The sequence below is a fragment of the Saccostrea cucullata genome, unplaced genomic scaffold, assembly GCF_032062105.1.
Source record: "Saccostrea cucullata isolate Sc308-1 unplaced genomic scaffold, CSIRO_AGI_Scuc_v1 ctg158, whole genome shotgun sequence".
In the NCBI taxonomy this organism is placed as follows: Eukaryota; Metazoa; Mollusca; class Bivalvia; order Ostreida; family Ostreidae; genus Saccostrea; species Saccostrea cuccullata.
This window is the reverse complement of record NW_026926745.1, coordinates 868-10,850: the sequence shown is the minus strand read 5'-3', so window position 1 is coordinate 10,850 and position 9,983 is coordinate 868. Positions and strand designations below refer to the sequence as shown.

At 35.0% G+C, this 9,983-nt stretch overlaps 1 long non-coding RNA gene across 1 annotated transcript; it reads right to left on the bottom strand.

Moving 5' to 3' along the window:
* Positions 1-8,783: 8,783 nt before the first annotated feature.
* On the bottom strand, positions 8,784-9,763 carry LOC134272544 (uncharacterized). The gene is made up of 4 exons (XR_009993225.1): positions 9,728-9,763; positions 9,391-9,454; positions 9,110-9,274; positions 8,784-8,851 (listed from the first exon to the last, which is right to left on the bottom strand). It is a non-coding gene; the product is annotated as an uncharacterized LOC134272544 (long non-coding RNA).
* Positions 9,764-9,983: the final 220 nt, after the last annotated feature.

Genomic DNA, 9,983 nt, shown 5'->3' with positions numbered 1-9,983 from the left:
TTCAAACAATTTGACTAATTTGCCATGTTATTTTTTCACTCGTGAGTCGCATTTGACCACGTGGTGATATCACGGTCCAATTATTTTTTCATTTCCGTTTTTCATTAGTATTTTGTATTATATTTATCGTACAGCGTTTTTGTAAACGTTAGTGCGAACATATTGGATATTTTCATTACTATTTAGTTTGCAATTATAGTAAGGGCGTTTTTTGTAAACGTCAGTACGAAAAATTTGAATATTTACATTGTCTTGTGCAAATTACGTTTTTTTTCTCGTCTCATTGAATTTTGGTCACTCGTGCCACAACGATTGAGCTTTATTCTAAATTGTTTGTGCATTTCATATTTTTGCACGAGACAAAGTTTTTTTTTGTTTTGAAAATTATTGTCACTCGTGTTGGCAATTTCGACGAGCGTTTTCTTCTCGACTCGTCTCATCAGATTGTTTTTTTTTCACTCTCTCTAAGGTTCCCTAAAAATATTTTTGGGGGAAAGTAGAGATCTAGAGATAGTGCATTTTTGATATCGTATATTTTTGTTGTGTAGTTTCACGGAGCTAGTTCACGCAAACCCGTTTACCTGTAATAGCTATATATAGATCGAGGCGCACGTGCTTCTCGCTTTAACAGTAGACTGATTTTGTAGTGTAACGGTTTTACATCTTAGCTTTGTGAAATATACATAGTGAATCTGTTTGATATAGTCAGCACATAAAACATCATTAGTTGATATTATATAAACAGTTAGTTGATAAGCTTTTCTACAAATTTTCGTAACATCCATGCTTTTTACTACCGTCAACTGTCATCGGGCGTTTACATTAACGTTGTAAGAGTCTGGCGGTAATTTAAACTAGTGTAGTTATTTACTGATTTAAGCAAAAGTTTAATTAGTTTACAGACAAATCCCAAATCTGAATCAGTATTTTATCGAGCAAAGATGCCATCAACGAAATAGAGAAAACAGCGTAAATCAATTATCAAAGATAAGAGAGGATAGAAAGAAAAGCAGATAGAAAGAAGAGAGAAACGTCAAACTAAATCGCCAGACTTGACTGCTGAATTAAACTGGCTTAGATACAATTATTTATTAATTAAACTGTACAATTATTTATTAATTAAACTGGCTTATATACAATTATTTATTGTGTTAAAGTAGCGTTTAATTAATCAATAAACGAGAATTAAAGATAGACAGAAGAAGATAGAGAGAGAAATAGACGCAGCAAAGTAAAATTACCAGGACTATACCAAAGAATTAAACCGGCTTAAAATACAATTATTTATTGTGTTAAAGTTACGTTTAATTCAAATCTGACACGGTGATAACACTGATCTTGTTGTTTTTCAGTCACTTAAATGTGTAGTAATATTTTCACCGGCGGTTTCGAGTTCTTTACCGTAACGTGGAAATAACGTAATAATAATACACACATTCACTGACTGAATATTCAGTAGTGTCAAACGGCGTGATATATTTCCGTAACTTTGAACTACTGAAAACAACAAGATGAATCCAGCAATGACACCTTGTGCAGCACCTCCTGGATAATATGGTGGACCATACATGCCATCTCTGAACCCAGGCCAATGTGGGTATCCTTATCCCTGTACACCAGTCCCTGGGAACTACCCAGTGCCATTTCCTGGATATGGTGGACCATTCACACAACCATTCTTTGGACCACCACAGCCATGCCCTAGCATACCATATGCATATGGCCCACATCCCGGAATGTTCCCACCTGGATACATGGTACCTCAGATGGCATATCCTCAACCATGCTTGTATGGAGGGCCACCAATACCAACACCATCAGTCCAATTACAAGATGGGGGAGCTGTGCAAAGTCCTGCTATGTCAGCTTATGAAATTCCCAACAACTACAACCAGGAACTATCAAATGGTTCTTCACCATTGAAACCTGGAGACAACAGCAGCTGTGAATCTGTCATATCTGCAGCAGTAAACCAGCAGCAGCAGATGCCAACACTAACTGCAGCAGTACACCAGCAGATGCCCACAGTTACCTGCAAGAGTCCACCAGGGTTTCCACAAATACCGAGTGGTGATATATCACCTGCTGGTATACAGTGGAACACCATGGTGTCACAGGATGGTCTCCATGTTCCTGGGATTTCAAAGTCAGAAGACATACAGGACAGGGATGAAACAGAAGACAGATCTGTTGAGTTATGGCAACAGAGTAGTGAGCATTCAACTGCTAGTTGCCAAACAACTCTGGATACTGATAAAACATATGACAGCCAACAAATACCGGACTTGACTATCAACACACAGCTGTCTAGGAGTGATCCTTTGCCTGAGCATAGCAACAAATCAGTTGTAAATGCTCAGGCATCCAGCAATTTACAGGAGTCCTCCTACCAAGAGCTGGTAACAGACGAAAAGGGAACAGCAACCTCTTCACTAATCGAGCTGCCAATTCATAATGAGAAGTTTAGTGAAGCGCTGAATGCTTATCCCACACTGTCTGTACCAGTAACAGCTGTGAACCAAGACAACACTGAAAGTGACAGCACAGGTGGCTCAACCAGGTTTACTTGGAGTGCTGCCGACAAGGACTTTCCTCCTACATACATAGAGTACCTTGTTTGTGTACTCCTATGTGTATACCTTGGGCTGGGCATTCCATCTGGGCTGCCACTTGAAAATAAATGTTGGGTTGTGCCATGGCCCACTATGATTATGTAGATCATTTGCTAAATAAACCTGAAATGCTTTTACCCAGTGCTTACTTACTGACTTACAATAACACATTATAGTTCTAGTACTTAGTATTTAGTACCTAATAGTTAGTAAATTGCAGTTTTAATAATATTAGTTTTTACTGCAGTCTGACCTTATTTGGATATAATTTATTTATAATTTAAGTAACTAACATTTACACTAGAACTGGTAGTTAACTCTCAACTGGTCATAGTTGGTTGTTGACTAACTCAATTACAGTATTTATAGTTATTATGTAATGATCAGTTTAGATATTTAGTAACTAACTTACTTAGTGGAATTACTAATAGACTTGCGTACAATACACCTAGTACTTTCAAATTGGTGATTTGTTTACAATAGGCAACTCGCTATGCACAAACTACATCTGATAACTTATAGTATTACTATTTGTAATTAAAAGCAGCTGGTTATAATACTACTGTTCCTTCATTTAAAAATAAAAGGGAGGGGAAATAGTGTAGATTGTAGTTTGTAGATTTAAATAGCAATGTAGTTGTTAAAAAGTTTTATATTATAACTAGTTGCAACAATCATAAGAGTTTATTTAAATGCATAACATTTAAGTAATAGATTTAAAGGACCTGATTTGCACCTGAGTCAGTATTTGAGCATTGCATTACCATCACTCATATTATAAGTACATGTACATAATATCTATTGAAACAGCTCAGTGTCTATAGTTTAACATGTCATTGTTAGTACAACTATATTATCTGTTATAAGTAAAGATTCATATACTTTGCCTGAAGCCAATGTCAAAATGTGTTATTAACTTACTCAGCATTGCTCAATGCACTTGTGGTGTAGATGTATATGCACAATACTAACTATCATTTTTCTAGTGCTAATAGCTCACTTACAAATATATAAGCATTTAGTGGTACTTTATATCTATAGCACTAGAGATTCTAGTAATTAAGTTAGATGAATTAAGCAGTATAAGAATAGCCATTACTATTTTGGAAAGGTAGTAACCATAGTGAATATCCTAGTATCTTTATTGCTCAAGCAAAGCAGATTAAATGCCAATTGAAGATAGTACAACTTTATTTAGTACTACTCAAGCTTTAATTAGTACATTTAGTTCAAATCTGGGTAAAGCATATTCAGGCAGTATATAAAGTCAAAATTATGCAATGATCTATCCTGTTGCATGTCCTTGACCCAGTTCCTAAGGATGTTCAGAAATACTTCAATCAGGGCTGGTGCGATCATGCAACTTATGCTTTCCATTGGATATACCTGGCTGATATCAGTGACAGTATATCATGTCGGATCGCTCATGTATATAGGCAATGCTTTCCGTTAGATACCCGGCTGACCATTCTCAGTGACGGTATTGGGCTGGATTGCTCTATGTAAATAGCCTTATGCTTTCCGTTTATATACTTGGCTGACCTTTCTCAGTAACGGTATTGGGGCGGATTGCTTTGTATATAGTTATGTTAAACATTTTCCGTATCATGCCTGGCTTACTAATATTTTAGACAGTGACGGTACTGATGCGGAATGTGTTTTGTAAATATGTTTTCAGTGGTAATATTTCATAGGATCTTCTATCAATAGTCAGCAAATATTCTTCAGTTAGTTTAGTTCTTAGGAATAGGATAGGTAATAAGAAAATATTCTTAGTTTAGGTTAGTTTAAGTTAGTATAAGTTATATAGTATTAGGCATTGTTATATTTAAGGTGACGACATACATAAGAAGATAATCGTAATATATATTGAATTAATTATTAGAATACATCGCAACAGTTTAGTTAATTTATCTGTCATAAAGTTCTAACATAGGCTGCACTCCGGCACAATATAATTAGGTAAATCAGTTGTATACATAATTAAGTTATACTGGTACAACTGAACCTCACTCGACTAAAACCATTTGTCATGAAACCATTCAGTTACAGGACTCTCATGGAAGTAGGTCAGTGTTAGGTCATAGGTAGACTCCTTTTGACTATGAATTAAGTGTTAAAATATAGGTATAAATGTATAACAGACAACATGGAATATGTATGGCTAAATTAATATGATCATTTGATCCAGTGTGGAAGATGCATGCGGATTTAATTCGCAAATCAAATGAACCATATTCAATCTTGCCATATACATACATGTTTATCCTGCGGAACTAAGGCGCTAGAAGTAATTCCGGCCAAGTTCATGGGGATACATGAATTAGTTCATACGTTTTCCATGTCATATTAAATAATAATTAGATATTTCTGGTTTACATTCCTCTGATTAAATTACAGTAATTGCCCCTAGCTTTATTAAATAAAACGGGGAGGAATGTAGTGAAATTGCATATGTAAATAAGTCCACTATGACCTTTAACCCTGACCTCATATCCATCCACCCGTGCCGGCAGGTTTCCTACCTCAGTCGAGAATTACCAGTCAATCCCTTCACCACGGTTTCCTGTTTGTTATATTGTTGCATGTACCTGTGTTTACCTACCATGTAAACCTGGGTGCTTTCGTCGTCACCTTTTATTGTAAGGTAGGCGACATTTTATCTATAGCTGGCGCAGGGGTTAAAATGGTAAATTTTGTGTCTGGCGTGCCTCTCTCTGTATGAAATTCTGTATAATTTAAAAAGCGATCTACAATATGAAAAAAATAAGAAATCCCGTGACCAAAAAAATGACCGGAGTGTTGAATGACAACAGATACATCTACATAGAGCCTCTATCAGAAAACAAATTCCTACCCCACAGGAGTTACAGCGCAGAAATTCAGTGCCGCATCTATCACTTTGGTCGACCTAAACCACCAAAAAGAAAGTGCAGCATTTGTTGGAGTTCGGATCACTCCACCAATCAATGCACGGAGGATTCCAAATGTAAAGTGTGTCTTCAGCCGGGACATTCCCCTGGTGATGAGCAATGTCCGAACTTCACAAAAAAAATGCCCGAATAACTGCATTCTCTTTCATGGTGAAGAAAACGTATTATCTAATTTCTATCCGTGTCAACTCTCTGTCTTTGGCGAACAATTTGATTCTGCTGAACAAGCCTTCCAGTGTGTCAAAGCTATCCGATCCGGAGATCTGATGGCTGCAGATAAAATCCGATGCTGCGGAGTCGGCACTTGAGGCCAAACGAATTGGCAACCTAATCACGACATCCGACACCTGGATTTCCACACAGGTAGAAGTAATGGAGGAAATAATTTCGAAAAAATCGGAACAAGTAGACTTCCGTGACTCTCTCGAAAATTCACCCAAAAATGTCGTCTTCGCCGAAACAACTTACGACGATTTTTGGGCCACAGGTCTCAACCTTAACAATCCCAGCGTTCAAAACCCACAGTATGGCCCGGTAAAAATGTTCTGGGACAGATTCTTGGACGCATAGCCACGGGAATAAAGAAAAAACCGAAAAACAGGGCCAGATCAGGGCTACCTCGCCAGGATTCGTATAATAAATAACAATTCTTATTTATACATGCTTATACGTTTAAATATGCACAAGCATTATCTCTTGATCTGCTTTTTTTTTAAAATATGGAATACATAAAGTGTATTACCCTCAATGTTAGAGGGTTAAATGGTTATGATAAGAGAAATACATTGTATCCATGGTTTAATAACAACAATATAGATATTATTTTTCTACAAGAGACACACTTTTGTGAAAAAAATAATTTTAAATACGATTCAAGATGGTATGGCACATCCTTACATTCAAATACAGATTCTGCACATAGCAGAGGAGTATCTTTTTCATAAGAAATTTAACTTTGAAATAGTAAATGTGCATAGATCTTTAGATGGCCGTAAAATTTTGGTTAATCTAAAAGTAAATGACTCAATCATTACCTTCGTAAATGTATATGCACCAAACGATGAAAAAAGTAGAGAAGATTTTTTCAAAAAATTAAAAACGTGGATTTATAGATTAGCAATGAATGAAAATAACATAATGCTTGCAGGAGATTTTAATACAGTACTTAAAAAACAGGACAGCTTTAATACACAATCAACAAATAATGATAAAAGCTCAAAACAGTTAGAAGATATGCAAACTTACTTAAATTTAATTGATACATGGAAGACAAAAAATAAAGAAAAGCAAGGATTCACTTGGTGTGACGGAAACGGAATACCAAAAAGTAGAATAGATTTTGTATTTTTGTCTAAAAAATTTGAGTTAGACTTGTCAAAAGTTTTTCTTAGAAAAGCTCCTTAGAATACGCAAGGTAATAGAAGTTCAGATCATCTTTCGATTAGATTAAATCTTTCAATGAATGAAGAAACAAGAGGTCAAGGTTATTGGAAACTAAATACCTCGCTACTAATTGACCAAAATTATTCTTCTGAGTTAAGGGAATTGTTAAGAAATAAACAACAAAAAAATTGGAAGGTGTAATAGATTATCAAATAAGATGGGAAAAGTTTAAATCTATCGTTACAGAGTTTTCAATAAATTTTTCAAAACAAAAAAGTCTTAATAGAAAACAAAGAATCACAGAAATAGAAAAAGAAATAGAAAACACTGAAACGTCTCCACACTACTTAATGGACATGAGAAGGAAAAAATATTCTTGAAACAGAATTAGACGAAATCTATGCTAAAACTACTAAGGGCGCATTTATTAGATCAAAAGCAAATTGGCTAGAAAATGGGGAAAGAAATACATCATACTTTTTAAGATTAGAAAGAAAAAAATATTCTGTAAATAGAATTAATTAGTTGATTTAATTGCTTTGGACCCGATATAAATTTTTATTCCCTCAAAGTAAAGAATATGATTTTATTACATTTTAAACGGTGAAATAATGTAATTTATTCATTGAATCAAAGTGTTATCCTGTCACATTGTGAAAGGATATCATTAGTTCGGCAAAACTCTCGACTTTCCTCCCCTTTATCAAGAGTGTTGCAAACACACTCCCTGGCCTGTTTTAAGAAAGAAAGATTAGGTTAACCATCTTGACAGTCTAAAATCGCCAAAGTTTCTCCAATAAGGATGTTGAGATCCATGTTAACTTGCAATCGGTAAAGCTATATGACGTCTCAACCGCTCTACTTTGACGTCATGGCCTTTGATGCTCTGTTACGAAAAACAGAGGCACGGGGAAAACCAAAGAAAAATTAATAAACAGATTTTTCAATGTTTTGTAGTTGAATATGGAATTTACAGGATTTTTTAAAATATATTTTCACGAGTGCGAAACACGAGTGAAAATTAAAAATTCCTGTTTCACAGAAGTTTCAATGTTTTGTAGTTGAATATGGAATTTATTTCACGAGTGGAACAGACTTTTTTTTTTAATCACGAGTGCGAAGCACGAGTGAAAATTGAAAAAAAAATCCTGTTTCACGAGTGAAATAACTTCCATATTAAACTACAAAACATAAAATATACCCCATTCCCCCTAGGAAAGTAATGAATATAAGAATCTTTCCCTAATTCATCTCTAAAAGATTTGGTTATCCTCTCCCGACCAACAGACTAAAAATGACCTGACTATTTTCTTCAATGATTTTGAAGCTTCTTTTGCTATATTTACTACTGTAAAATAAAAAATAATTATCACCTGAAAGAAGCTAGTTTTGGGCATAATGAACAAAACGTCATTTGTACAATTAAAAAAAAAGGTCAACTAGTTAATCACTAAGAGTCCATGTTCTCTTTTATTTATCTATCACTTAGAGTAACTGCCCCGTGGGGATCCGGGTTAGAATAGGTCCTCTGTACCCCCTTGCTTGTCGTAAAAGGCGACTAAATGGGACAGCCTTTCGGATGATACCGTATAAACCGAGGCCCCGTGTCACAGCAGGTGTGGCACGATAAAGATCCCTCCCTGCTCAAAGGCCGTAAGTGCCGAGCATAGGCCTAAATTTGCAGCCCTTCACCGGCAATGGTGACGTCTCCATATCAGTGAAATATTCTGGAGAGGGACGTTAAACAGTATACAATCAATCAATCAATCACTGAGAGTAGCTTATATTGTTAATGATATTGTTATGCAATTATAATGATCTTGAATTAACTGAGACGGAACTTATTTTTTGTATGCTTTTATTGACAATAAATCCATGCTTGATATAACAAGATCTTTAATTTTCCTTTACGATCCATTCTTTCTGTAATGCGAAAAATTTAAACTTGTTGATAATAGTAAGATTGAAGAAGCATAGAATTTTCATTGAATCACCTTATAAAGCAATTGCATTGAAAAAGACAAAAAAGAAGAAATTAAAAAAAGACAGCTAATAATAAGCTTTCATATGTATCAAGTGAATAATCATATTTCTGTGATGAGAAAATTGAACAAAACAAACAAGGATTAATCTCAAGTAACTTATGATTTAGCCCAAAATAAACCACTTTAATATACGTACGTGTTAGTTTTCCTGCATCCAGTACAGAAACAAACCAACCAAAGTCTTTCAGCAGGGCAGTAGCCTCCTCTGCATGATTGGTGTGCTGGCAATAAGTAGCGCATGCCTTATCGTTTCCCCATGGACCATAACAACCATGCTCGGCCATTGCAATGTGGGAAGAAGCTTAATGTTAAAAGACAAATTGAATTTGAAATTTGTACGATGTAAATATTGATATAGAAACAGAAAAAAAGAAAAAAAATCATCTATCTACTTAGATGGGTGTTTAAAGGAATTACCGATCAAACATAGACACAATCCGATAAAGACGATGGCTCTCATCTTGTGAAAGTACCTTTGGTTCTATAATAAAGAAATAAAATTTATAAATTATTTTTTTAATTTAATGACAAAAAGGGATTCTTAAACTCATCTGAATGAACTCCTTATTCCTAACAAGTGAAACAGAACAAAACTTTTCACTTAAACCTTACTTTGAAGAGTATTTTGACACCTTAATATTCGAGTATTAAACAAAATATTATACGAAAAAGTATTTGCAAAAGATTATATTTAGAAATCATAATTATACCCCTCAAATGATCAACGCAGCATGTACGTATCTAGCATACATACCTTTAGAAGTCTAGTGTTCGATAGCAACTGATTTCAGAAGACAAACCAGAGCAGTGCAGAATCAGCTTTTATACCATTCTAAGAGGACAGATGTTAAAGCTGACATGAACTCTTAAAAAGCCATCATTTTTCATCTTTGTACGACTTACTACATTCCTGTACGCCTTTGTCCGCCATATTTCTTCGATTCCGCCATATTTAATTGAAAATTTTTGGTCACCTCTACCTGCTATATATAGCCTTGTACAATTACTTC